This window comes from Balaenoptera acutorostrata, chromosome 18 (genome assembly GCF_949987535.1).
Source record: "Balaenoptera acutorostrata chromosome 18, mBalAcu1.1, whole genome shotgun sequence".
NCBI classification, from domain to species: domain Eukaryota; kingdom Metazoa; phylum Chordata; class Mammalia; order Artiodactyla; family Balaenopteridae; genus Balaenoptera; species Balaenoptera acutorostrata.
The window spans coordinates 35645060-35672377 of record NC_080081.1 but is presented as its reverse complement, the minus strand read 5'-3'; positions in this window follow the sequence as shown (position 1 = coordinate 35672377).

The window sequence follows — 27318 nt, the reverse complement described above, 5'->3', positions numbered from 1 at the left end:
AATAGTCTTTATACTATTATCCATTTTCAGTTCATATCACAAAATGTATCAGTTTAAACAACATTCCACACTAATTATTTTAAATAACTCATTTTATGTAAATAAATGTCTTCTTTTAAATAAAATAATATTTTAAACTGCTACAGTAACTATTATTAAAAATGAGAAATTTGAAGAAGCAATGAATAATTTGCACTGCAAAATACTTCAAAGTTTTATGATTAATTTTTCTGCCTCCACTGGGTTCTCTGTATTAACCAAATGATCCAATCAACCAAGAAAACCACTGTTTATTTAAACTACGTAGGTTCAGATTCAACCCAAATATTGTCTCTTTGGTTTGTAGACACAGATTATGCATAAGTATTTCCCTAGACAAACGTTGTCCCCTGAAGGATCTTTTCTCCTCATCTTTCTCTTCAGTGTCATTATGTTTCACTTTATTTAAGGTCTCCTGCAGTGCTAGTCTTCTGTAGGGGGGATTTCATTTTTTCTCTAATTTTTTTCTAACCTTGAATTGGTAGAGAATTCTACTGGAATTTATTTTATTTTGAACTTATTTTTTAAATCTGATTAATTTGCCTATGTGTTTCTAAATGTTAATGTTTATAATGGATCACTATATCATTTGAAGCAGTAACATATTTGCTCTAACTTATATTTGCATCTAACTTATTCCTAGTCCTTGGATAGAATCAAGGTAAACTGTAAGGAGAAGTATTTGGAGACTGGAAACTCCTTCCTTGCTCTACCCCATACCCCATACTCAGGTACTTAGAGATATTGGTACTGCTGTTAGGCATCCCTAGTGTCTGGGAGAGTTTTAAGACAGAAGTCAGAATGCACCAGGGGAGGTCCTCCAGACAGAAACTTCACCATGATCAAGACTCACCCACGTCCTGTCTTATTAACTGCTCTCTCCTCTCACATGTATTTCTTCTTTAAATAACGTGCATTAAATATAGATAGATGCTGTGTAAAGCACTAAAAAAGACCTGGATCTTCAGTGTTTATGATAATGAATAAGAAAGCCCAGTGTTTCTTTCAAACATATTCTGTTAACTAGAGGCATAATCTTGGATATCCTTGGTCAAAATCACCCTCATAAGTGTAAAGTTTTCTAACACTCACTGTACAATAGGAAACAAATGAGATTGAAAACATCATGTGATGATCTGTGTACACAGATCTCCAAGATGACAAATTTCACATATTGCAATAAATTAGTACATTTTATAATGTTCCTATGAACAATCTCTCTGCACCCAAATTTGGTTTACTGAAGCAGAAAGCAGGGCCCGTTGCTCTAACCCTTCAGTGCCTTATGTCACAGAAGAGTGTCATGAGCAAAAGTGAATAGAGAGATTTACTGACTTCTTCAGCCTTATAGCTAGTAAGACAGAAATTGAATTCAAATGTGTTTGACTCAGGCTTTAAGAGTCTTAATTTCTGATTTGGATGGATGGATAAATGGATAGGCTGACGGATAAGCAGATGACTATAGGTTTGTGTATATCTGTATACATCCACAGATACACATTCCTGGAATATATAGATCTATAAATGGGCTTATGGATATATAACATATTTATATATTTGCAGAATAAAGTAATATGATGAACAATAAATAATTTTTGAACAAGTTATATTTAAAAATATTTGAAGCCCAGTTTTTAATTTCAATTATTATTACTTAAGTCTATGATTTAGAGGGTATGAGATGGTAGAGAGAATGTGAACAAAATAATTGAAGTGTTTAAGCTGTTCTTATAATATAGGCTTGTGACATCCCTGAACACAGGATAAAGTCTTAGCATTCCTTCTGCCTCTAATGTCCAGCATAGTTAATGGCATATAACAGGAAATTAAAGGATATTTGGACTCCCATAGACTGGTGATTATACTGTCTATTGAAACACTTTGGAACAAATTCTACAGGCCAACTAGTAATTTTGAATTGAATATTCCAAAGGGACTCCAATTAATACTTTCCTTTTATAGGCTATATAAAACTGAACAGAAATTGAGTTCATGGAATCCTCTATTTGGTGAGTACAGAAGCATTTTTGTAAGAATAGTAATAGCGTTTATGTAATGCCAGTCTTTTCCTGCCTGCTTAATTCACATTTGTTTTACATATTTATTATTTAATTCCAATATTTATCGGTATAAGTGAGAAAACTAAGTTTTAGATGACAAAACTATGTTTAATCACAGTATCTTCAAATCTTAGTGTCAGGCAGTAAACATCACAATCCATATTACATTATGTAAAACAAAAGGCTTTTCATTTCCAGGGATAGTTCTCAAATAACTGAGAGTTTAATAACTCTCCAGTAGTTTTTTCAATAGACTTTAATAACTCTCCAGTAGTTTTTAAAAACTATTCAATGATAGAATTGTATGGATATATGGTCACAAATGCCTATTTTATCATTTGATGATCATGAATTAATGTATTTTATAATCATCAATTCCAAAGTTTATTACTGAATATAGAGCCTCTTTTCAAGACAAGATAGTTATAGATTTGTTTTAAAAAGATACTCTGGCATCTGACAAAGGTCATGGTTGCATTTAAAAGCAAAACTAAACAAAACAAAGAGATAGAATAATGTAAAGGAGAGCAACCTGCAATCACACAGAAGATAGATCCATCAGGCTGCATTGTCAGATTTCAGCTCCAGATCAACTAGGCTGCAGGAATCATTATAAATATCTGACATGTTTAGGTTAAAACAAACGTTTGCACATGACAATGGCTAGGAAATAACAGCTGACTGTGTACATGTACAGCACAACTTTAATGCTCAGTATTGTCATAATTATATTAGAATTGTCTTGATACTCTTAAAGAAGGAAATATTACATCTTAAATTGGAGTTAAAAGATTTACATTAGATGTTAGATATTCAAGTAATGAGATTATTTAAGAAAAAACATTGCTTACTATAAGAGAGATTGTCTTTTTCGCTTAATTTTGCCAAATAAATATTTATTTAGTTACGCATTTTCATAATAAAACATGTTTTAGATTTGAATATTTTATGAACAAGTGTTTTCCTCCTCAAATACTATGTATGTGGATAAAGGCAACAAATAGAAAGATTAGCAGTGTCAGTAAAATTCTACAATGTCAGCACATACAAAAGGTCCTGATATCCAGCTTGCGTGAGAATTCTACAAATCTATATTTCTTTGAATGCTGAACTTCTTTGAGAGAAGGAGCAAAAATCTTTTTGTGTTTATGAGGGGATTTAGGTTCATTTTTAAAGATCTCTTTTAAAAAGAGAGAGAGATTGTTTAAGACTATAAATATCTTTATTGGAATTATGCTCTTACCCTCATTTATTTTAACAAGATTTGTAATGCATTCTGGCCTTTGATCTCTTAGTTTGAAACACTGCCTGTTGTTCCATTATTCCGCCATCCATTTGCAGATAACAATACATCAGAACCTTTTTCTTGCAACAGAAACAATGCCCTTTATTTGAGAAAGGACATTGTTTTGACAGATAAAGTAGGCATTTGATAAATTGAAACAGGTTCTGAATTATTTTGAGGGGAATATGTGCTACATCTGTCTGCTGATTTTCCACTGAAGTAGTGCTTAACTTTCCTGTCTGTATGTGATTTATTGAGCTACAGAAAAGGTTAGGAAAATTTCATGGCTCTTCTCATATAATTTGTAAGTGAATCAAACAGCATTTGTTAATGTTTTTGATACTTAAAAGGCAAAATTACTCCTAAACACTTATTCACAATAGATATTGTAGTGACAACTAAAACAAAAGGAAATAGTAAACAAATTGTTATTTCTCCATTGGCAAATTCCATGCTGGAAAAAAAGGAATACCAAGGTCAAACTATCATCCCAGACCAGTAATTTTAAATAGTATGGAATTTCACATTAGGTCTCATGTTAATAATTTACTCTTGGAATAATTCAGATATATCAAACTATGAGAAAAACACTAAATGCTACCAGGAGTGACCTCTCAGGTAGATTTTAAGAGCTTTGAAAAAATATATTAATAGTTTATATTCCTTTTTTGCTAAATGAGTTTCTAACTTTCAGAATTCTTCCTTTAATAATATTAAAGATTCTACCTGAAAGGGCCGTTATAGACAAAGACAAAAATCTTCCCAATTAAAAAATAATTTAAAGTGCTAAACAATCCAAAAATCACAAAATTGTATAGAGCATTTTCAGATAAACTGCTGTCTCCCAGAAAAGTGAAAATTAACTCTAACACAGAAAATGGATTTAATATACAGTATAACTGTATGCTCATAAACTTTATTGTAAAGCATTCAAAATATAAACATCTATTTTTAAAAGTTATTTTTGAATCCAGTAATCCAGTCAGTCTTTGTGTTAATAGAGACAGATTTTTATACCCATTCAGCAGGTGAAGACATTGAGGGAGAAAGAAAGAAAGGTCACAGAGTCACGTTAAGGTTCTGTGTTGACACACTTCTGACCTTCTCTCTAATACTCCTTTCAGGGGGCACACTGCCAAGAGTTTCACCTTAAACCTTAAGAATTAGAATCTCTAAATGGACACTCTATAAGAATTGTTAAATACCTGATCTGCAAAGTAGATTGTTGTTTGTGTCTTTATGCCAGAAAAAAATAGGCAAAATGTAGTACCTTAATTGTTCTGGCTCCTGGAACATAGCTTTTTTTTTTTTTTTTTTTTTTTTTTTGGTAACAGGCCAAAAATACACACTCTTTTGATAAAAAGCCAAAATTAATACACAAAAATCAAATATTTAATTTGTTATATAAAATATCAACGTGTACCATACTTTTCAATAAAAAAGTAGGATAAGTTTACAAATAGTGCTATAAGAGGAAAATTTTCTTAGAAAGTTTTTCTTTAAGACAAGACTGAAGAATTAAATAGAAAGTTAAAGTATGATAGTATTGCTGTGATAAGATCTCTTCAATATGTATACCCAATGTATATATTTTGAAAATCCCTAATACAATATACAATAATATGCCTATAGAGTGTACTTAGCAGAAAGAAAGAAGATGATATTTCCTATTGCTTTTATATCTTCTTTTTTTTCTCTGTTTATCTTATCAGATCATGTCTTTATGTCTCTCTCTCTCTCTCTCTTCCCCTCCCTTCCCCCAGCACACACACACACACACACACACACACACACACACATGATCCTGAAAATCACAGTCATAGTTTAGCTGAGGTAATCTATTCCCGAAGATCCAAGCATGACTAAATTGTTATCTTCATATTCTTTTTGAATCACTTCTACATAATATAACTTACTGTATAGTTAATACATTTGTTACCCAAATAGGCAGTCATCAGTGATGTAATTACTGATTATTTTGTTGCCCTTTCCTACCCCTGGCAAATTTTTTGTAGGCTCACTAAAGTATGGGAAGTTGGATGAGGCTGGGTTATTCGTTCAATTAATGAACATTTATTGAACACTAATATGTATCAGACATACTTCTAGTTACTGGGAATTCAGCAGTGCTCAAAGGACTGAAAAGCTTGCCCTCATAGAGCTTAATTGTGAGCTTTTAACAGATATAACTTCTCCATTTCCTTCCTCCCTCCCTTCCTTCCCTCCTTCCTTCCTTCTTTCTTTTCTTCCTCTTTTCCTTAAATTTCCTTTCCTCTCTTTTCTCTTTTTTTAATTGATCATTTATTTATTTATACAGTCATTCAGTAAGTATTTACCAGGCACTGTGTAAGACACTAACTTAAAATATAGCACCATTGAAGATATCTAGTAGTCTTTTAAGTACATGTGCCACATATAGAATCTACTTTTTAAAAATTTTATAGGCTAAAATAGAAGTGCTTTTCCTTCCACCTCTTTTTCTGGGGCCTAATAAGCAGTTTATCTGATCAGCTTTTTCTAAGATTGCATATTGTGAAGCAGGAGTAGATGTTATGATGTGATGTGGGAGCCCATGATCTATTTCTGATAAAATAAAATAAAATTTGAATATTTGAATAAGTGCACACACACACACACACACACACACACACACACACACCTCTATTGACTTTTGACCAAAAATAATAGACTACATATTATTAGTGATACTCCTCATTTAGTTTCTTTATATTTTAAGATCATGGTATCATTTTACTGAACTACCTATGTGTCTGTTAATTTTTGTTTCTTTAGAGGACTTAAAGACCCATTCTTATTTTAACATTCTACTACTTTACAAAAAGTGTTGTACTGTACAGAAACAAAGATGTGTCTATTAAAGTCTATGCTGCCCTAAAATACAGGCTCTTTTGTCCTCTCCATAATTCAGTGGGCACTCTTCCTCTTTCTGTGCCTAATCTCTCTATGCACATCTAGCAGTTTATATTTTCATAAGTCAGTAGAATGTTTTCCTCCATGTATTTATTCCTTTTGCTTATAATGCCTCTAACCCATAGACTCTCAACCTTGGCACTATTGACATTTTGGAACAGGTAATTATTTTTACTGGGTTGGGGGGGATAGGTGGATCTGCTTTTAGGGTGATAAGATGTTTAGCAGCATCCCTGGCCTCTACGTAGTAGATGAGAGTAGCACACACAACCATTCACTCTTGGCAATCAATAATGCCCCCAGACAATGCCAAATATCTTTTGAAATGTTGGATTTGCAGCTTGTTGTGAATCACTGTTCTAATCCATCCTCATCTGCCTGGACAACAACTACCCATTTTTTAAGATGCACCCTAAATATAAGTTCTGTGAAGCCCTTCCTGGGCTTTCAATGACAAATGAAGAGTCCAGGCTTTGGGCTTCCAATGTAAATTTTTTGCTTTCTCTTATTTCACTTATTTATTTAACTGTACCCTATACCAGATTACAAGTTTCTCAAGCAAACACATATTTTCTTATTTATTTTTGCCTCCCCAAACTTGTTAGCTAGTAAATGTTCATTGCTCACATTCATACATGAGACAAATAAAAAAGAATGAATGCAATTTAAAGATGCAGATTGATGAAAAAGAAAGAATCCTGTAAACAAATTGTTACCCAAGTCCATGAGTTCATGGATTTACTATTTTTTGATAACATGATAAGGCTTTGAAAACTGTAAGGTGTTCTACAAAACAAAGCAATTATTACAATGTAACTACCAATGTCTCTTCCTGGACAGTTATGGAACCAAAAAAAAAAAAGAAAATCGACCAATTTCTATATGTGTTATGTCAGAAGAAAAGGTTTCAGATCCCCAGGCTACCTACACTCAAATGGTCTTAAAACGTGTGTGTGTGTCTGCACATGTGTATGTGTGGGTGTACAAGGAATGGAACTGGCAATTGTAAATATTAAAACGGCCTGTTGTTATTTAGTTAGGAAATTTGAATTAGGCTATGAGAAAATATCTAAACAGAATTTTCTAGCTTAACTACTGTTTACATTGGCTACTAATAACATGTGTTTTTGTGATATATCTCTTACAAGAAATAATTTTTTTGTACTATATTCCCATCAGGCATAAAATACAAATATGAACCATCAACTGATGAATACTAATTTCAAGTGGTTTTCTGCTCAAACTAATGTGGAAACCAGAGTTGTAATTATAAATTGCAACTATTAGGACTCTTAGCTCTAATCTTATATATTTCCTGTAAAGTAGATAAACATTTTTAAAGATTTTAATATATTTGATCATGTATCTCTGTAGTATTATCTTTCAATTAATTTTCCAATTTTTTTTTATTTTCATAAAGCAACATTTTAGCAATAATTTGCAAAGTTTTCCTCTCTTAAACAGAAAGTCACATGACTAAATTCTAAACAGTATTATTCTATGAGAAAGTTACTATTATTCCCTCAAATTTAAAAAAATTATAATCATTTCTTGTGCCTCAATATTTTAAGGAAAGCTTCTATAATTGGCTTATGTTCAAAGGGTATAAAAATGTATTCATTAAGATGTCAATTAAATTTCAGAAATAATTTTAAAAGTGGAAAACAGAGCAAGCAAGAATTTTGAAAAATATAATTAGAAACATTGGCCAAGATTGCTGCTGAATGAAATGTCAAGCTGAATTCCCAAAGAATTCCCAAAGCAAGTATTTTAAATGTTAAATTATGTATGAAACATTGTAAAGAATAAATATGTGCATAACTTATGATGAATAAAACTATTCAGGATTTAAACCTTATTCCAATAAATTTTAGTAATTAGTCTTGATCTTTCCCTAATGATAATATTATGCAAACTATCAACGTGAGTGATTGGCTTTGCCATTGTTTCTGAAAATTCTCTCACAGTCAAAAGCAAACAAAAAAATTGTTTAAAGAAAATTTGAAAAGCTCAATATTCCTAACAAAAGTTTTCTTAATGTACTTCTCATTTTACTTAGAATCAGATATTGAATTTAATAATCTTATACTGATTAAGTTTCACTCATTGAATGGCCACCAGCTCTTCCAGTCAACCAGAATATTTAGTTCCATTTATTCCGGAAACTGTTATTTTCTGGAATGAGCTTTCAGCATAGACAGGTGGTTTCAGGTGCACCTATACCTGATTACAAAATTACAAAAATTAATTCTATAGGTTGCACTCTTTCTGAGAAAAGAAATAAATGAACATGCCAAAATAATCTTGAATTGTTAAAGATCTTGGAGACATTTTATGCAATCTCCCATTTAAGGTAAAAATCTTATTTCCAACATTCTGAAATTCAGAGATGGCAAAGCAATTTCTTACATAACCAGACAATATTTTAAAAATTTAATTTCATTGGAGCACAGTTGACTTACAATGTGTGTTAGTTACAGATGTACAGCAAAGTGATTCATTTATACATATACATATATTCATTCTTTTTTAGATTCTTTTCTCATATAAGTTATCACAATATTGAGTAGAGTTCCCTGTGCTATACAGTAGGTCCTTGTTGGTTTTCTGTCTTATACATACTACATAGTATAGTGTGTGTATTCGTCCCAAGCTCCTGATTTATCTCCCCTCCTCCATGTTTCCCCTTTGGTAACCATAAGCTTTTTCTCAATATCTGTAAGTCTGTTTCTGTTTTGTTAATAAGTTCATTTGTATCTTTATTTTTTTAAGATTAGATTCCATATACGAGTGATATCATATGACCTTTGCCTTTCTCTGTCTGACTTCATTTAGTATGATAAATAACCTCTAGGTCCATGCATGTTGCTGCAAATGGCATTACTTCATTCTTTTTTTTATGGCTGAGTAGTATCCCATTGTATATATGTACCACATCTTCTTTATCCATTCCTCTGTTGATGGACACTTAGGTTGCTTCCATGTCTTGGCTCTTGTAAATAGTGCTGCACTGAATATTGGTGTGCATGTATCCTTTTGGAAAGTGGTTTTCTCTGGATATATGCTCTGGAGTGGGATTGCTGGATTATATGGTAGTCCTATTTTTAGCTTTTGAAGGAACCTCCATACTGTTCTCCATAGTGGTTGCACCAATTTGCATTCTTACCAACAGTGTAGGAGGGTTCCCTTTTCTCCACACCCTCTCCAACATTTTTTGTTTGTAGACTTTTTGATGATGGCTCTTCTGACCTGTGTGAGGTGATACCACACTGTAGCTTTGATTTGCATTTTTCTGATAATTGGTGATGTTGAGCATCTTTTCATGTGCTTTTTGTTCATGTCATTACTGGACGGTTTTAAATGTTAAAGAAAACACGTGTGTTTAAAATAATCTTTCATGTGTCCTTTACTCAATGGTCTTGGATCTTTCATGTAGAACGTTGAAGATATCCTTAAAATTACTATTTTTACTCTTAATTCTAAATAACAATTGTAACTGATTTTTGGTTTAATTAATCTTTTCCTTTTGTCTGACAGATTATTTTTTTAGAGTATTGTAGGCAAGAACACATTGTTATACATTAGGGCAAAATGCCAGAAGAATGTTAACTGTGCTGTATTATTATGGTTCCTATTGCCTCAGTTTGGTTGTTCACATATATAATTCATAGGAGTTGGGATCTTTTACCCCCAGATACAGAAGATTGATCTAAACCAGTTTTTAAACATAACACTGATGATTTCAAATTACTCCATTTGCTTCATATTAGATCTAGATCCACTATGATTCCTGTGTAGAAATTGTTGAGTTTTCTAACTTTCCTCCTCAAAATTCTTGCTATCTTAGGATAATAGATCAGGGACCTATATTACCCATGACTCGAACCATATTTAAGCAATATGGAACTAATACAAAAGAAATACTAGAATGAAAATTTGAACTAAGAGTTCAAGTGTCTGGGGAATATTTTCCTTGCTTTTTCTAAGGACAAACTTGCAGTTGACCCATGGTTTTTACAATTTTGCAAGGTATTTTGGGGTATGTATTCTCGTGTGTTTGTATTATCCTTACTAGCTATTTGAAATTTCAGAATTTACCAGATTTCACCAAATTTCAGTCTCATTATCTATGAAATGAGGAATAGAGACATCAGTTCTTCAGGACAAACTAAAACTTGAGTGGGTGCAGAGATTAATAGTGTCCCTGTACAAGGTAACATGCAAAGTTTTAGAAAATCTTTATATTTTAAAAATAAACAAATGTTAAAAGAGGTGTGAGAGTGGGATACACACTGGTCAGCATGCTCCTCTCCAAGGGTTTACAAGAAAATGTCCCTAGCCAATTTCCCAAAGCCCTCTAAAATTACTTGCAAAACTTTGAACTTCTTGTGTTGATCTGTATCCACATTACTCACCCATGTCTTGATCAATGACATCACCATGTTTCTTCCCTGCTGTACTTCCCTTGCTCTTTTCTCCTTCTTAAGATAAACTCAGATGCTGAGATAGTCATTGTGAGATTAGGACAAACGTCTACCAAGAGTAGACTCAGTTCCCATGTGTTCTAAGCAGGCCCTACCTACAACTTCTGGATGTAAGTATCCTTGAACAAGAGAATGTCTTCTCCAGACATTCTCTAACACCAAACCAGATGTAGACATATTATTTTAGCCTTCTGCTAAATGCCCAAAGAGCTGATATGCATACTTCCTAGATAGTCAACATACTCAAACACAATCACTGAAGCATTAAACACATCAAGGACACAGAAGTGTTTTCTAGGGCCTTCCGTCTACAATGATCCTCCATTTCTCTGTCTCCAGATATTGCCAATGTGTTTACTCCAGAATAAATAATAAGCAGGAGGAATACTGCTTATTCCTCTAACTAGAGTACATGTTTCTCAAAAATGTACAATCTTTTACTAACATTCTTTTTTCAATAATATGCAAGAATAAGATTCTCAAAGCCATGCCCTAATTTTGTGTCACTTTAGAGGATGGGAGAGTAGGTGGTAGCTTCTAAATCTGTGTGAAAATACCTGACTAAATCATCATAACTTCTAGGGAGCTTTGATGTCTCCTTCTAAGAATGAGGATATTTATTCTTAAGAAGATTTTATAAAGGAATCTGACCTTTAACTCAACTTTCATGGGAAAGTAATTTTTTAAAAAATTCAACTTTAGTTAAATGGCAGCAACTAAAGTAAATTTATTGATTTATTAATATACCTAGATGTTCAAAAGAAGGATCTGGCTTCAAAAAGCACTTCAAGTATGTCTTCCAGGATCTGTGATGCTCTCTCTCTATCTCTCTCTCTCTCTCTCCTTCTCTCTACCTCTGTTTTCTCTGCTTTCTTCTGTGATAGCTTTATTCTTAAGCAAGCTGTATTGTTTCAGTGGCTAATATGACCACCTGCAGATCTAAATTTATGTTTTTGTTCCAACTAGTATCCCCAGAAAAAAGAAACATCTCTTTTTTGATAGTTTGAGGAAAAGTCCTGGGTATGTACTTTGTTCAGCTCACCTTGGGTTATGTGCTCATGGTTGAGATTCCACATTTTAACTGCTCTTAGGTGATAGAGATGAAGAGGGATAATAATATGGAGAAGGCTAATAATAATAATGATACTAATGATGGTGAAGATGTTTGCCATTTGTTTGTGCCTTTCTTTTTTCGAAGATTTTCAATATGCATACATTATTTGAACTTAAAATAGCACTACCAATACATAGGCTAAAATTGTAACTCCAGCAAGGATAAGGAAATGTTAATGAGAGTTGTGTAATTTGTCCCTAGTCACATAATTGATTTGTGTTATTTGCATTTAGTGATGTTATTTCTGAGTTATTTCTACAAGTTTGACTGTGCTGTTAAGGAGGAGTTTTGGGAAAATTAGGAATGTGTGGATCGGAGCACCCTGAACAAAATGGACTGCTACCCCCTGCTTCAAGGTGAACACCCCCCAGTTTGATTGTGATTTTTAGTATTAGATTTAAAAAGTGAGTGTGTTAGATGAATATGAGATACAAACAGCCTTCATTTTTCCAGTAAAGGATTCATGATTCTTTTATGTATTTATTGATAGATTGATTGCTTATTCATTTGTTTTTCCGGTTGGATAGAATAACTTGGGCATTGCCAGATGACTAGCTGTCTTTCAAGACAAACGAAGTGAAAGACAAACACAGGCTGTACAAAAATATTTGTAAAGGATTAATAACCATGATAAATAAAGAACTTCTAAAAATCAATAAGAAGCCATATAACCATATGATAAATGCATGTAAATCAGGAGTGAAAAAGATGAACAAAAAATAAGAAATAGAAACCACAATGGCCAATAAATATACAATGTTTCCTAAAATCAATAGTATTTAGGGAATTGAAAGGTAAACCTTTATGAAATACTATTTTATATTTTTAAGTTTGGCAAATTTTTAAAATTTGTGAAAATATCAAGTGATGGTAAGAGAAGGTGGAGGAATGTTTATCAGAAGGAAAATTTAAAGCTATACTAAAAATTTTCAAAAAGCCTAATACCATAGAGCAGTCAAAATAAATAAAAGTTACATGTACTAACATGGACAAATGTCAAAAGCATAATGATGAGGGAAATAGAAACATATGGAAAAATATAAGACTTTAGAGCATACAAAGTAATAGCAAATATTATTTATAAATGCTTGCATGCATGGTAAAATATGTAATATCCAAAAAAGTGATCAATATCAAACTTAAGGAAGTGGTTATATTTAGAGATGGAGAAAGATGAATGAAATTGATTTGGGATAAGTAAAGCTTCTCATTAAATTCCTAATATTTTTAAAAGATTAGAAGCAAACCAAAAAAAGTTGCATGTTTACAAGTAAAAATAAAAGCTGGGTATTCTATATATATTTTGCTGCATACTGAAATATTTCATTGTAAAGAAAATCTAGGTATCAATTTGTAGGTGGAGATTTGAAATCACCACACTTGACAGCATAAGATATAAAACAGATTTAATCCTTTTAGTGTGGCGTGATGTGGTAATCAGAGCAAACCAGACTTTTCTGCACCCAAAGATAATTGTGTTCCTCTCTTGAGAAATTAACATCCCTTGGCTCTGGATGCTATAGTCTTGGTATCCAGAGCCATCTGAGGATAAGATCATGACTTAATGGCTGTCCTCTAGCAATTGTCATGCTTCTCCAGGTAATAGGTTCTGAAACCAGACCACCTGGATTAGAAACCCAAGCCTTCCTTTTCTTAGCTATGTATCCCTTGGCCAGTTACTTAGCAGTTTTATGGCCCATCTCACATTGTTGTAAAATGGTAACAGTGGTCAAAGTGTCTTCCTTCCTTGGGTAAGCTCCTGGTCAACCTCCATCCCTGACTTTGACCACAATCTTTGTTTCCAGTTTTATGCAAGAATCCACTCACTCCCCAAATCAGAGAAAAGTAAGCCCACTCCCAGCCCCTGGTATGAAAACCTGGTTATTATAAGTCAAGCTATGATATTTCTCTAGGCCCTGTTATTCATCCATAGTGAGCCTATAGCCTAAGCAGACCAAATCATACTGAAGGAAAGCATTATACTTCATTAACCCTTGAACAGGGGTGCAGATCCTCCAAGCAGTGGAAAATCCACATGTAAATTATAATCAGCCCTCCATATACTGCAGTCCCTTCATATCCCTGTTCCATATCGGCAGTTCAAACAACAATGGACTGTGTAGTACTGCAGTATTTACTATTGAAAAAATCCATGTATAAGTGAACCTGTGCAGTTTGAACCCATGTTGTTCAAGGGTCAACCGTATACACTTGACTTCCTCCTTTCCTTCCTACTTGGAGCCATTTGCCTTCAATTTCCATTGGTGATCACCTTCTACCATGAAAGAAACTAGACTGAAGTAAGATGAAGGGTTAAGAAAGCAGAGCAGAGGGGTAGAAAGATTGTGAGTTTTTGATGATATAAGTAAGCCCCAGATAGAACTGAACCAAAAGTCTGCCTTATCTCTGAAATTCCAATTATGGTGAGATATTAAATTTCTTTAATATTTAAACCAATTGACTTAGAGTTTTCTGTTACTCACAGAAGAACACAATAACTGATACACTATCTCATATATTGAACTGAAAAAATAAATGAGAAAAAATTTTGAATGCACCCAGCAATGTGCTCAGCACATGGCTATTTTTAGCTAGAACAGGTTGGCCTTTAACCCTCCTTTGTCAACACATTTCTTCTGCATTTTAGGTAAGTAGCTTCTATCACTTAGCCTATTCTTCATATAACCTTTGCCTTCTTCCTCAGTTTTAACTGTCACTATACATATTATGTTTTATAAACATTGTTATTGACATGCAGTTAGCTTGTATTTTGTAATTCAGTGGTTGAAATAGTACTGGACACAAAGAAAGCATTCAATATATATTTTAAAAGGAATGGTCTTAGTTGCCTACATCTAGCTTACTAAGCCTCCTCCATGGAAATATTTTATTTATACATAGTATCCTATATAGGAAAAAAAAAGAAATGGATAATTAATCATATATTTACTGATACAAAAGCTTTTACAAGCTAATATTTTATCATGCAAACTTTGAATCTTTGTACAAGTTGGTTCTTCAACTCTGATATAGTCACACACTAAAACTTATCCTCAGAAGCCATAGCTTAATGAGAAGTTATTCTACCATTGGTAACTTTCCTTCTTTAATTTACGATCAAAGTTAAACAGGACAGGGCTTCCCTGGTGGCGCAGTGGTTGAGAATCTGCCTGCTAATGCAGGGGACACGGGTTCGAGCCCTGGTCTGGGAGGATCCCACATGCCGCGGAGCGGCTGGGCCCGTGAGCCACAACTGCTGAGCCTGCGCGTCTGGAGCCTGTGCCCCGCAACGGGAGGGGCCGCGACAGTGAAAGGCCCGCGCATCGCGATGAAGAGCGGTCCCCGCACCGCGATGAAGAGTGGCCCCCACTTGCCGTAACCAGAGAAAGCCCTCGCACGAACCGAAGACCCAACACAGCCAAAATAAATAAATAAATAAATAAATAAAGTAGCTATAAAAATAAATAAATAAATAAACTTTAAAAAAAAAAAAAAAAAGTTAAACAGGACAATTAGATAGAAATGTCTAAGGAAGAAGGATGTCCTGAAAAAAAACAAAAACAAAACAAAACTTTATATATAAGCAGTATTTGGGAGGGTTAATAATAAAATATTCACTGTACCAGCTCTTAATGCCACTTCCTAGAAGGAGTTACAAGCCATCATTTAAGAAAGAAGAAAATATATGGTATATGCAACTACAATATTGAAAATACTATTTTAATGATAGCAAGCACAAAAACACTTAGCATGTTCACTCAAACACAAATGTTTAATCCCCCTGAATTCTTTAAATCTCTGATCTCCTTTGGGAATGAAAGAACTTCAGGGCTCAATTTGTACGGGTAGCTTAATGATTAAAGATGAAAAAGTCTTCGCCTATGCATCTGATTTTTATATGCCTTGTTTTACTGCAAATCCTATTAAAATAAACTCTGCTTTTAGTTGCTGTGAGTAATTGGATCCAGTACTTCAGAGTTGAAAAATGTTGGCTTCCAATTTTAATCTTTGTTACTAAAAAGATGACACTAGAAAACAAGAGTGCTGTAAGTACTCTAGAAGATACAGTTGTTGAAATAAAGTGTAGAAATAGTCTACTCAGTTTTTAAATTGTGTCTGGCTATGTGTAAGGGACAACTCAAAACCATTTGCAACAGTACTTTTTTGTTTGGTATAAATAAAATGAATGCTGCACTTTTTCTATTTAATTTTCTGTCAATAAAGTAACAAGACATTTTTAGGCCCAGGATAAGGAATCTAATGTTGATCTGTGTGCTGTATGTTTCATATCCTAACAAATAGCCTGATTTAAACATAATTTTGTACGGTCTGTGTGAGTACTTGTGTGAAAGAAAGACTTACCTTGATTTTGCTCACTGTGTGCACCAATATTTGACATTTAGAATGTGGTTTTTTTTTGCTAGAATCTTTGTGAGGAGGATAAAAACCTTTGTTTAAAATGACTGAACACATATTCTGTAAGGAGAAATGTGTGCTGGTTCCTGTGTACCAAATTGTAGGTGATACACAGGTGGTTCTGGTAGCAGACTCTAGTTCCTTCCATAAGAGAGCAGGGACCAGTCCCAGTGTGTGCAGGACAGTCCTCTACTTTCTCTCTGGTTTGGTATCTCTTCTGCATATTCATATTGCCTTTGTCCCATTTAGTCTTGTCTTTTCTAGAATAATCATTTCCTCCTACCTCACCTTTCTTATTATATCTTTGTTTTTATTGTTTCCCTCATTTAAATAAATTTGTAAACAATGAATCTCTCACAATTTCTCCTTGCTTTTAAGAACATATCATCTTTTTTAAAAAATGTTACTTATTATATATAATTCAAGCAGTATAGCAAAGTGCAAAGAAGAAAATAAAGAACATCCCCGATCCCACCAAACAGAAATAACCATTATTAAATTTTAAACCATTATTAAATCTTTAAAACATTTTACAATTAAGGCATAAGACAGATATGTCTTAATGCCTAATAAATTGATGGATGGATAAATAAAATAGATTAGTAGTTCTTAAAGTTTACTTTGCAATGCCATGGGTATCTTCAGGGATCATTTTAGGGAATAAAAAAGGCCAAACCATTTTTATTATAACGCTGAGACAATATGTGCCTTTTTTACTGTATGGTCCTTGAACTGATGATGCTAAAACAGGGATCAATGAAACTGTTGCCTTCTTTTCACAAATTAAGACATTGTCACCAAACAGCATTTACAGGCATTGTATTCTTCACCACAATGCACTAGCAGTTAAAAACATATCCAACTTCACTTAAAAATGTTCTTGAAAAAGGAGCATATTGAATATCCTCGTTACCGTGAAGTAAAGCTTTTGTGTACTTATATGAGTTGTGCACTATGCTAGCCCCATTTTCCATGGAATGTTTTTTTTTTTTTTTTAATCTAAAAGAATGACTGACAGACAAAATATGTGGAAATCTGCCTCTGTGAAACTTACAGCGTCCTTGTCCTTGTAGATAAATCCGATGAGGATGAAGGCAAAATTAATGTGATTTATTTTTATTTTGTGTAGGAAAATGTTAATATTAAGAACTACATAACATCAATATTTTCAAAATAATCAACACATGGTATTACAAAATTTTGCATTTTAGAGTTATTCAAAGTATAAGACAGACAAGTGGATTTTAATATGACAGATTATGAAAAGTTCATTGATATGATTTCACATTACAACTAGTCTTTGAGAAACTTCCTCTTGTTGAGTTTTAGTGTAGTATCAGATGTAATTATTTTTCTCATTTTTCCAACTACATATCTATATGAGGTTGGAGTTTCTGAATCTAATTCAGATACACACAAAGATTGCAATAAATTCATCGCAGAAGCTTTTTTTTTTTTTAATCAGACATTATGGAGAATTATAAAAATATAAGAAAATGCCACTCTTGCTAAATAATTTTTGTTTTGGAAAATATAGTTATTTTTCATAAAAAATATGTTAACATTTGAGGTTTTAGTTTTACATAGGTTAAATAGATTACATATATTAAAAATATATATTTTTGAATGCTCAGGTTTGTTTTCCAATATGATAAATAACTATACATAAAAGCCACATAAACAAAAGATTTTTGGTGTTCTCAATAATTTTTTAGTGGAAAGAGTTCCTGAGAACAAAATGTTTGAGAACCATTGTAATAAATAGGTATGCTAACATATTTTTTAAAAAAGAAAGAAAGAAAGAGAGAAAGAAAAAGAAAGAGAGAAAGAAAAGAAGGAAAGAAAGAAAGGAAAGAAATAATACTAGAAAGAGGGTAAATTTTTGTATAGTATATTTTAATAAAATATTTACATGTAATATTTTTCCACTTTATCAAAGTCAAAAAAGGTGAATTAAATTGAATAAATTCCCAAAATTAAAACAAGTTTCTGTATCTAAGAAATATTTCCTAAAATTTACAAGGATAGATAGGAAAAGAAATTGCAAGAAAATGTTCAGAAGTTGAAGGAGTTTTTAAAAAATTATTTCAATTTTAGATAATATTGGTTGATTTATGTTAGGAAAGAGGAGAATATTAGAATTCTTCACATCTTCCACCTACTGACCCACAAAGGTTTGGTTACATATGATTTTATTATTTACTGACAAGGTTTAAACATTCACAGTGTGTCCTGAAATCACAACTGCCACAGTTATTTCACTCACAACGGGATTTGGTATTTACCAACACTGCTTCTCCATTTTTGAGCTTTTTAAAAAAAATTTTTTCTCATTATCAGGACATTTCAAGAAAGTTTCAAAATAACCCTTAATTACTGTGGCTAAACCAGTAGTTTCTGTGATTCCCCCTCACCTGCTTGGGACTACTGTTGCTCTTTCACACCACTATTCAATTGTTTTACATTGCAGCTAAATTTTCTTCTATTTGAATTTTGAACAACTTTTGTTTCATTCTCCAAACTTTTATCTCTATTTATGCCTCATATCTATATTGTCTCTTCATTACATTAATTTCTCAAAAATATTCATGGGTATTCCCTTTTATTACCACAAACATTTTATGTCAGTAATTTGAATTGTAGTTCCTCTAGATTTTTCAAATGTATATGTTAATTTTATTATGCTGATATCAATTTCCTTTTGTTTATTTTGCTTCACAATCTTCCCTTTTATTCCAGTTTTTTGGTTTGTTTGTAATGTGGTTTTTAAGTTATTGTTATATTGAATTATCTTAATGTTTCCAATTGTATTACAAAACACTCATCAAAAATTTTTTTCTTACTTTGGGTTATATTTTCTTTGAAAGTAAGTTATTTTGTGATTTTTTTTTTTTTTTATGTTACGTATTTGCCTCCATCCTTTTCTTCTTTCTCTTTCTTTCTCCTCCTCCTCCCTCCCCCCTTTTTTCCAAATTCATCTTATTCTTGCTACATTTGCTTGGTCTTTTTCTTTGCTTGATTTATATAATTGTCATGTCATATCCCGTATCTTGCTTGTGGTTAAAGTGAGAAGATACATCAATCAGAATCTATTTGGTTCCCTTAAATCTTTCTGAGACCAATTTCTCTACCTATGTCACTTTTCTACAGCCCAAATTGAAACTTTCTTGGAGGCCTAAGGTTCTTCTTTCTTTTCTGATAGTATGTTAAATGTCTTGTTTGGTGTACTCTTCTAGTATGGCCTGTATCTCATATTTATAAGACAAAAGATACAATTTCATAGAATTATGAATTTTTCCCCTTCATTGTGATACTCTGTATCCTATGCTTCCATCTATGAAAGTAAATTTAGGCTGTCACATCCCCTGTTTTATCAGTCTCTTCTCCCATCTGGTCCTTCCCTTCTGCCCCAAGGTTACAGAAAGAAAACAATAAGGAATATTGATGGCTCATCATTTTCCATATTAGGGGCTTTAATGAAAGCTTTCAGGATTTTGTTGACTCTGTATTCTCTGTTCTGGAGAGTGGAGTTTGGGTTGGAAGCTGAGCCTTGTCTCTGGAAACTAGAATATTCTGTTTTCTTTTGCTGTTGCCCTTGAAATGTTACGGCATGATGTTGCCCCATTCCTCTCTTGGATGCTGCTGCTGCTTTTTCTTTTTCCATTGGTGCTATTTTTAATTTCTATTAGATGTTGAAGCAAGAAATATTTATGGCCTATTTTATTCTTCTAGCTTTTATAGAAAATTTCCTATCAAACTTCGAATTAATAATTAATTTTTTGAAAGCTTAACTTGAATTTATTTAAAGTATAAATTCTGAGCACCTTTTTTTTTTAACTCTAGAAAAGACTTTTTGTTATTGTCTCTCCAGTCAGAATGCTCCATGACTCTTGGACATTATGCCATTGTTGAGTTGATGGTCTAGTGTCATCAATTTCATCTATAGGTAAATATTATGGGAGACTGGAGAAGGGCTAATTTCCAAACCTCTTTGGAAAGAGACTACTCTTCTCCTCTAGTTTGTAATATAACCCCAAAGCAGAATTTTTTCTGTTATCCTAGCACCTTGAGACATACCTTATAATATTAAGCTTTTCCCACACAATAATAGCACAGGATGTAACCATTTTATGCAAAAATGACTTTGTGAGTTTTACATGTACATGCACAATGACATGGACAATTAAATAATTCTTTATATAATGCTTGCCTTTGGACCTGCAATGCTCAGGTTTATTTACCAATAATAATCAAATTCATGACACATTTTATACATTTACAATTCATTTTGTTGAATGTTGACACCTTTTCAAGATCTAAGAAAAAGTTTGGATGAAAAAACATATGGGTTACTCTCCTAAGGTTGAAAGTTAAAATGCTGTTCAATGTTTAAAATATAAACTGGCTTTTGAAGTAATGAAATTACTCTGAACAGATTTAATACGCTTGTTCTTTTTAATGTAAGGGCATTATATATTTTGTGAAATAAATGTAGAATAAGTTTTAAAATAAATATATATGGTTCATTTACAATACTCCAGTGAAATACATGGGTGTTTCACGACATGTTTCACTGACAAAAAATAATCACATAAATCTTCCACACACAGCTGCAATTTAGTAAAATATGCAGTTTTCTGTTTTCTATTACTGTATACAGAATAAATTCTTCTGCTGGAAGACAGATTGTGACAAATTTGCAAACAGCATCTGTATTCATACATTTGAAACTTTAATTTATCCAGCAATAAAAACTTTGATTTCCCAAAAGGAGAGTCATGTCTGAGAACTAATGCCTATTTTTGAGACTTAACTGAGTTTTCAATGTTAGTCATTTTCTCATGAGTTACGTGCTCCCATGGAAAAATATACAACTTAACAGCAAGCACAGAGAGTTAAAAGGGTCACACAAAACATAAATCTGTATGCCTAGTTTATGTTTGTGTATAATTCATATAAATAAATTTTTGACTACCTACAGTTTCCATTGTGGAAAATGCTTTTGTTAGCAATGATATCAAAGGAATAACAAGGAAAGCTCTATAATATATACAGTAAATTAAATGCTTATGTAGTACATTTTTTGAAATGATAAATATTGCTCAGGGCATAATAGTGAAATGTTTTGAAAGTGAAGAATAAAGCCTATGTTTGTTGGCTGATCCTATGGTTTATTTCTAGATATAGTATTTTCAAAAGAACTATATAAAAATAAAACAAAGTAGAGCTCTGTAAATGCAATTCTAACTATTGAAGGTGCTTTTTAAAAAAAATTCCTTGGAAACTTACCTATCATTCAACAAGAGCAACTTTCAAACTCCCAGCTTTATAAATAATGCCACAGCATATAATTTCAGCAATAAAGAAACAGTTCATTTAGACAATTTCTATTTATTTTGCTTTGTTTGTTGTTTTTGTTTCTTCTACCTCAGTATCAGTTATTTACATAGTTCATTCCTAAGATCTCCTTGAGGTTATTTGATTTCTTATCAATTTCTTTTCATTCAATAACTGATTTACAAAGAAACAAGACCTTTGACTAGGTTATTTACAGCAATTTTAAGAATACTTACTTACCAATATAATTTTCTCAGGAAACAACCAATCTCACCAAAACCTAAATGAACCAACCTCTAACAGCTCCCCACAGTGTAACATACAAAGATCAACCTTATTCTGATTTTTTCTGGTTCTACTGTGACCTTATAAGCATTGATCAAATCATATTTAAATACATGCAAAAAATATTTTTTAAATGACATACTATGAGGTTTTAAAATTCAAACAGCTTTCTCAGTTATTTGAATAGTGACGATCTGAAATCTGCATCCATGCTGCTTTTTTAATTAAAATTTTACCCAAAGGAAAACAGTATTTAACAGTTAGTGAGCTTCTTCTCTCTAGAAATTGTGTAGTGAATTGTTTGCTCACACCATAAGGTGCTCCAGTGTCTTGGGCTTTTGCTTTACTGTCGGATCTTTTTTTTTTTTTTTCCACTGATGTTACACTTTTGACCTAATTTAATTGACAGAGGCAACAGCATTCACATTGTTCTCTGATTGATTACCTGAACAGGTAGTAAAAAAAAGGCAAGCCACAATGCTGGCTGGGACAATCATTTCAGTCACACTAAGTGGCAGAGAGGGAGTCTCACTCAGAGAGAGCCTGAAGAAACTTTACTTTGCAGGAAGGCAGTGACCCAAGAGAATTCTTCAAACTCCACGTTTTACATTTCTATTTTTAATTAATTTCTTGTTTCAAGTCAATACATTTTCATATATCATTGTCTCAGGACTGCTGGAGGAATAGAAAAATCTGAACTGCTTCACTGTTGGCATATGTGTTAGAGGTGTCTTGCTCTCACCTTCTATACTGGAGGTAAATGTAACATTAGCATCTAATTTTAAGAATTTATCACTCATTTCTCCTCATTGATTTCTACTTACTCTAAAAATCAAGGAATCAGGAGGGGTTTGTTTGCATTGGTTTAGTTTTGGTTTTCTTTTCTTTCTTCCTTTCTTTCTTTAATATTCTTTTTGTTAGCCATAAAGAGAATTAGAAAATAAACTAAGTTTTACTGGTTCTTTATAAAATTCCAATTCATCACTTACAGTTACCTGAATTCAATGCATTGTTTAGCTTTCTTAAGCCTCCTTAACTATGGGAACAGCTTTCCATAATTTGTGTTTCATCATTCTTTCAAGAAATAGAACATGAGAAAAATGCGTTCCTTACAATATGAATGCACTTTGTTATTTTAATGATGGAGGAAGTTCTTATGAACGGATTGAGTTAAGGGACTTTAGGGGCCCTTAGAAAGGTGATATTTTTCCCAAACACCTATCCTAGACTTGGGTTATTTGCTGTATTGCCTTCAGAGCTGAGCAAGAGGTTACAGCATCTGGGATCCATGCATTAGAGGACCTTACTCTGGCCTTTCTCTGGCTTTGCCATTCACTATAGAAACAATAATTTAGAGGACCCAAAGGGTTGTGTCTACTCAGTAGCAACCCAACCCCATCTGCACCATTCCAAGCCCCTAGGCCTCCAGAATTTCCTACCAAATGTCTCCGAGCCCATGTCCAGGGCAGGTATCAGCTACAACTCAATCCCATCTGCCCCACTCCAAGCACCTCCAAGCCCATGTCAAGGACAGGTACAGACTTTTCCCCATGGGTCTACACTACCAAGGGCAGATTGTACCACACCATAAGGAGAAGCAAAGGGGAGTGACTGTGGCCAGAAACTATTGATAAAGGAGAGAGAAAGAGGGGTGTCAAGATCCCCTTTGATAGATAACTTTGTAACTTGATCTATAACCTGAAAATATTTAGACACTTAGTCAACTGCCCTCCATTTATACACTTACCTAGATGAACATTAGGGGACAGCTGCCACAAAGTCTATTTTATTGTTTGTATTAAGTCAACTGCTCCAAATTGTGTCAAGATGATATAATGGGGGAAAAAAGTCATCTTAGCATGAAATGGATTTGAGTTCAAATGTTTTCCTTACACCTTATAAATTCTGTATAAAAGGATGAAAAATCTGAGAAATCCAGATAAGGAAATTCATATACACAGAAAGAACATCAGAGGTTGCTAAGAGAGAAAGGGGAGTGACCACTAATGTTTATGGAGCTTTGAGGGGAGATGAGATTTTCTAAAGTTAAATAGGGAGGAGCTTCAAGATGGCGGAAGAGTAAGACGTGGAGATCACCTTCCTCCCGAGAAATACATCTACATGTGGAACAACTCCAACAGAACACCTACTGAATGCTGGCAGAAGACCTCAGACCTCCCAAAAGGCAAGAAACTCCCCACATACCTGGATAGGGCAAAAGTAAAAAAGAAAAAACAGAGACAAAAGAATAAGGATGGTAACTGCACCAGTGGGAGGGAGCTGTGAAGGAGGAAAGGTTTCCACACATTAGGAAGGCCATTCATGAGTGGAGATTGTGGGTGGCGGAGGGGGGAAACTTTGGAGCCATGGAGCAGAGTGCAGCAACAGGGGTGCAGAGGGCAAAGCAGAGAGATTCCTGCACAGAGGATTGGTGCCGACCAACACTCACCAGCCCGAGAGGCTTGTCTGCTCACCCACCGGGAGATGGGGTCTGGGAGCTGAGGCTCTGGCTTCATAGATTGGATCCCAGTGAGAGGGACTGGGGTTGGCTACATGAACACAGCATGAAGGGGGCTAGTGAGCCACAGCTAGCCAGGAGGGAGTCCAGGAAAAAGTCTGGAACGGCCGAAGAGGCAAGAGACTTTTTTTTGCCTCTTTGTTTCCTGGTGCGCGAGGAGAGGAGATTAAGAGCACCGCTTAAAGGAGCTCCAGAGATGGGTGCAAACCACGGCTATCAGCGCAGACCCCAGAGACGGCATGAGATGCTAAGGCTGCTGCTGCAGCCACCAAGAAACCTGTGTTCAAGCACAGAGCACTATCCACACCTCCCGTCCCCGGAACCTGTGCAGCCTGCCACTGCCAGGGTCCCATGATCCACGGACAACTTCCCCAGAAGAACACATGGGGCACCTCAGATTGTTGCAACATCACTCCAGGCTCTGCTGTTGCAGGCTCACCTTACACTCCATACACATCCCTCCACCCAGCCTGAGTGAGCCAGAACCCCCAAATCAGCTGTTCCTTTAACCCTGTCCTGTCTGAACAAAGAACAGATGCCCTCAGACGACCTACATGCAGAAGCATGGTCAAATCCAAAGCTGGACCCCAGGAGCTGTGCAAACAAAGAAGAGAAAGGGAAATTTCTCCAGCAGCCTCAGGAGCAGCGGATTAAACCTCCAAAATCAACTTGATGTACCCTGCATCTGTGGAATACCTGAATAGACAACGAATCATCCCAAATTGAGGAGGTGGACTTTTGGAACAACAATATATATATTTTTTGCCCGTTTTCTCTTTTTTTGTGTGTATGTGTATACTTCTGTGTGATTTTGTCTGTATAGCTTTGCTTTTACCATTTGTACTAGGGTTTGGTCTGTCCGTTTTTTGTTTCTTGGGTTTTGTTTTAGTATAGTTTTTAGTGTTTGTTATCATCCATGGATTTGCTTTTTGGTTTGGTTGTCTCTTCTTTCCTTCTTTCTTTCTTTTTTTTTTTATTACTTAAAAAAATTTCTTAATAATTATTTTTTTATTTTTAATTTAATAATTTTTTAAAATTTTTATCTTATTCTTTCTTTCTTTCTTTTTATTTTCCCTTTTATTCTGAGCCGTGTGGATGACAGGCTCTTGGTGCTCAGGCCAGGCATCAGGGCTGTGCCTGTGAGGTGGGAGAGCCAAGTTGAGGACATTGGTCCACAAGAGACCTCCCAGCTCCACGTAATATCAAATGGCAAAAATCTCCCAGAGATCTCCATCTCAATGCCAAGACCCAGCTCCACTCAACAACCAGCAAGCCTCAGTGCTGGACACCCTATGCCAAACAACTAGCAAGACAGGAACACAACCCCACCCATTAGCAGAGAGTCTGCCTAAAATCATAATAAGGCCACAGACACCCCAAAGCACACCACCAGATGATGACCTGCCCACCAGAAAGACAAGATCCAGCCTCATCCACAAGAACACAGGCACTAGTCCCCTCCACCAGGAAACCTACACAACCCACTGAACCAATCTTAGCCACTGGGGCCAGACATGAAAAACAACAGGAAGTACGAACCTACAGCCTGTGAAAAGAAGACCCCCAACACAGTAAGTTGAGCAAAATGAGAAGACAGAGAAACACACAACAGATGAAGGAGCAAAATAAAAAACCCCCAGACCTAACAAATGAAGAGGAAATAGGCAGTCTACCTGAAAAAGAATTCAGATTAATGATAGTAAAGATGATCCAGAATCTTAGAAATAGAATGGAGAAAATACAAGAAATGTTTAACAAGGACCTACAAGAACTAAAGAGCAAACAAACAATAATGAACAACACAATAAATGAAATTAAAAATTCTCTAGAAGGGATCAATAGCAGAATAACTGAGGCAGAAGAACGGATAAGTGACCTGGAAGATAAAATAGTGGAAATAACTACTGCAGAGCAGAATAAAGAAAAAGAATGAAAAGAATCGAGGACAGCCTCAGAGACCTCTGGGACAACATTTAACACACTAACATTAGAATTAAATGGGTCCTAGAAGAAGAAGAGAAAAAGAAAGGGACTGAGAATATATTTGAAGAGATTATAGTTCAAACTTCCCTAATATGGGGAACGAAATAGTTAATCAAGTCCAGGAAGCAAAGAGAGTCCCATAAGGATAAATCCAAGGAGAAACACACCAAGACACATATTAACCTAACTATCAAAAATTAAATAAAATGAAAAAATATTAAAAGCAGCAAGGGAAAAACAACAAACAACACATAAGGGAATCCACATAAGGTTAACAGCTTATCTTTCAGCAGAAACTCTTCAAGCCAGAAGACAGTGCAGAACATATTTAAAGTGATGAAGGGGAAAAGCCTACAACCAAGATTACTCTACCCAGCAAGGATCTCACTCAGATTCGATGGAGAAGTCAAAAGCTTTACAGACAAGCAAAAGCTAAGAGAATTCAGCATCACCAAACCAGCTTTACCACAAATGCTAAAGTAACTTCTCTATGCAGGAAACACAAGCGAAGGAAAAGACCTACAATAACAAACCCAAAACAATTAAGAAAATGGTTAAATGAACATACATATCAATAATTACCTTAAATGTAAATGGATTAAATGCTCCAACCAAAAGACGTAGACTGGCTGAATGGATACAAAAACAAGACCCGTATATATGCTGTCTACAAGATATCCACTTCTAACCTAGGGACACATACAGACTGAAAGTGAGGGGATGGAAAAAGATATTCCATGCAAATGGAAATCAAAAGAAAGCTGAAGTAGCAATTCTCCTATCAGACAAAAGAGACTTTAAAACAAACACTATTATAAGAGAAAAAGAAAGACACTACCTAATGACCAAGGGATCAATCCAAGAAG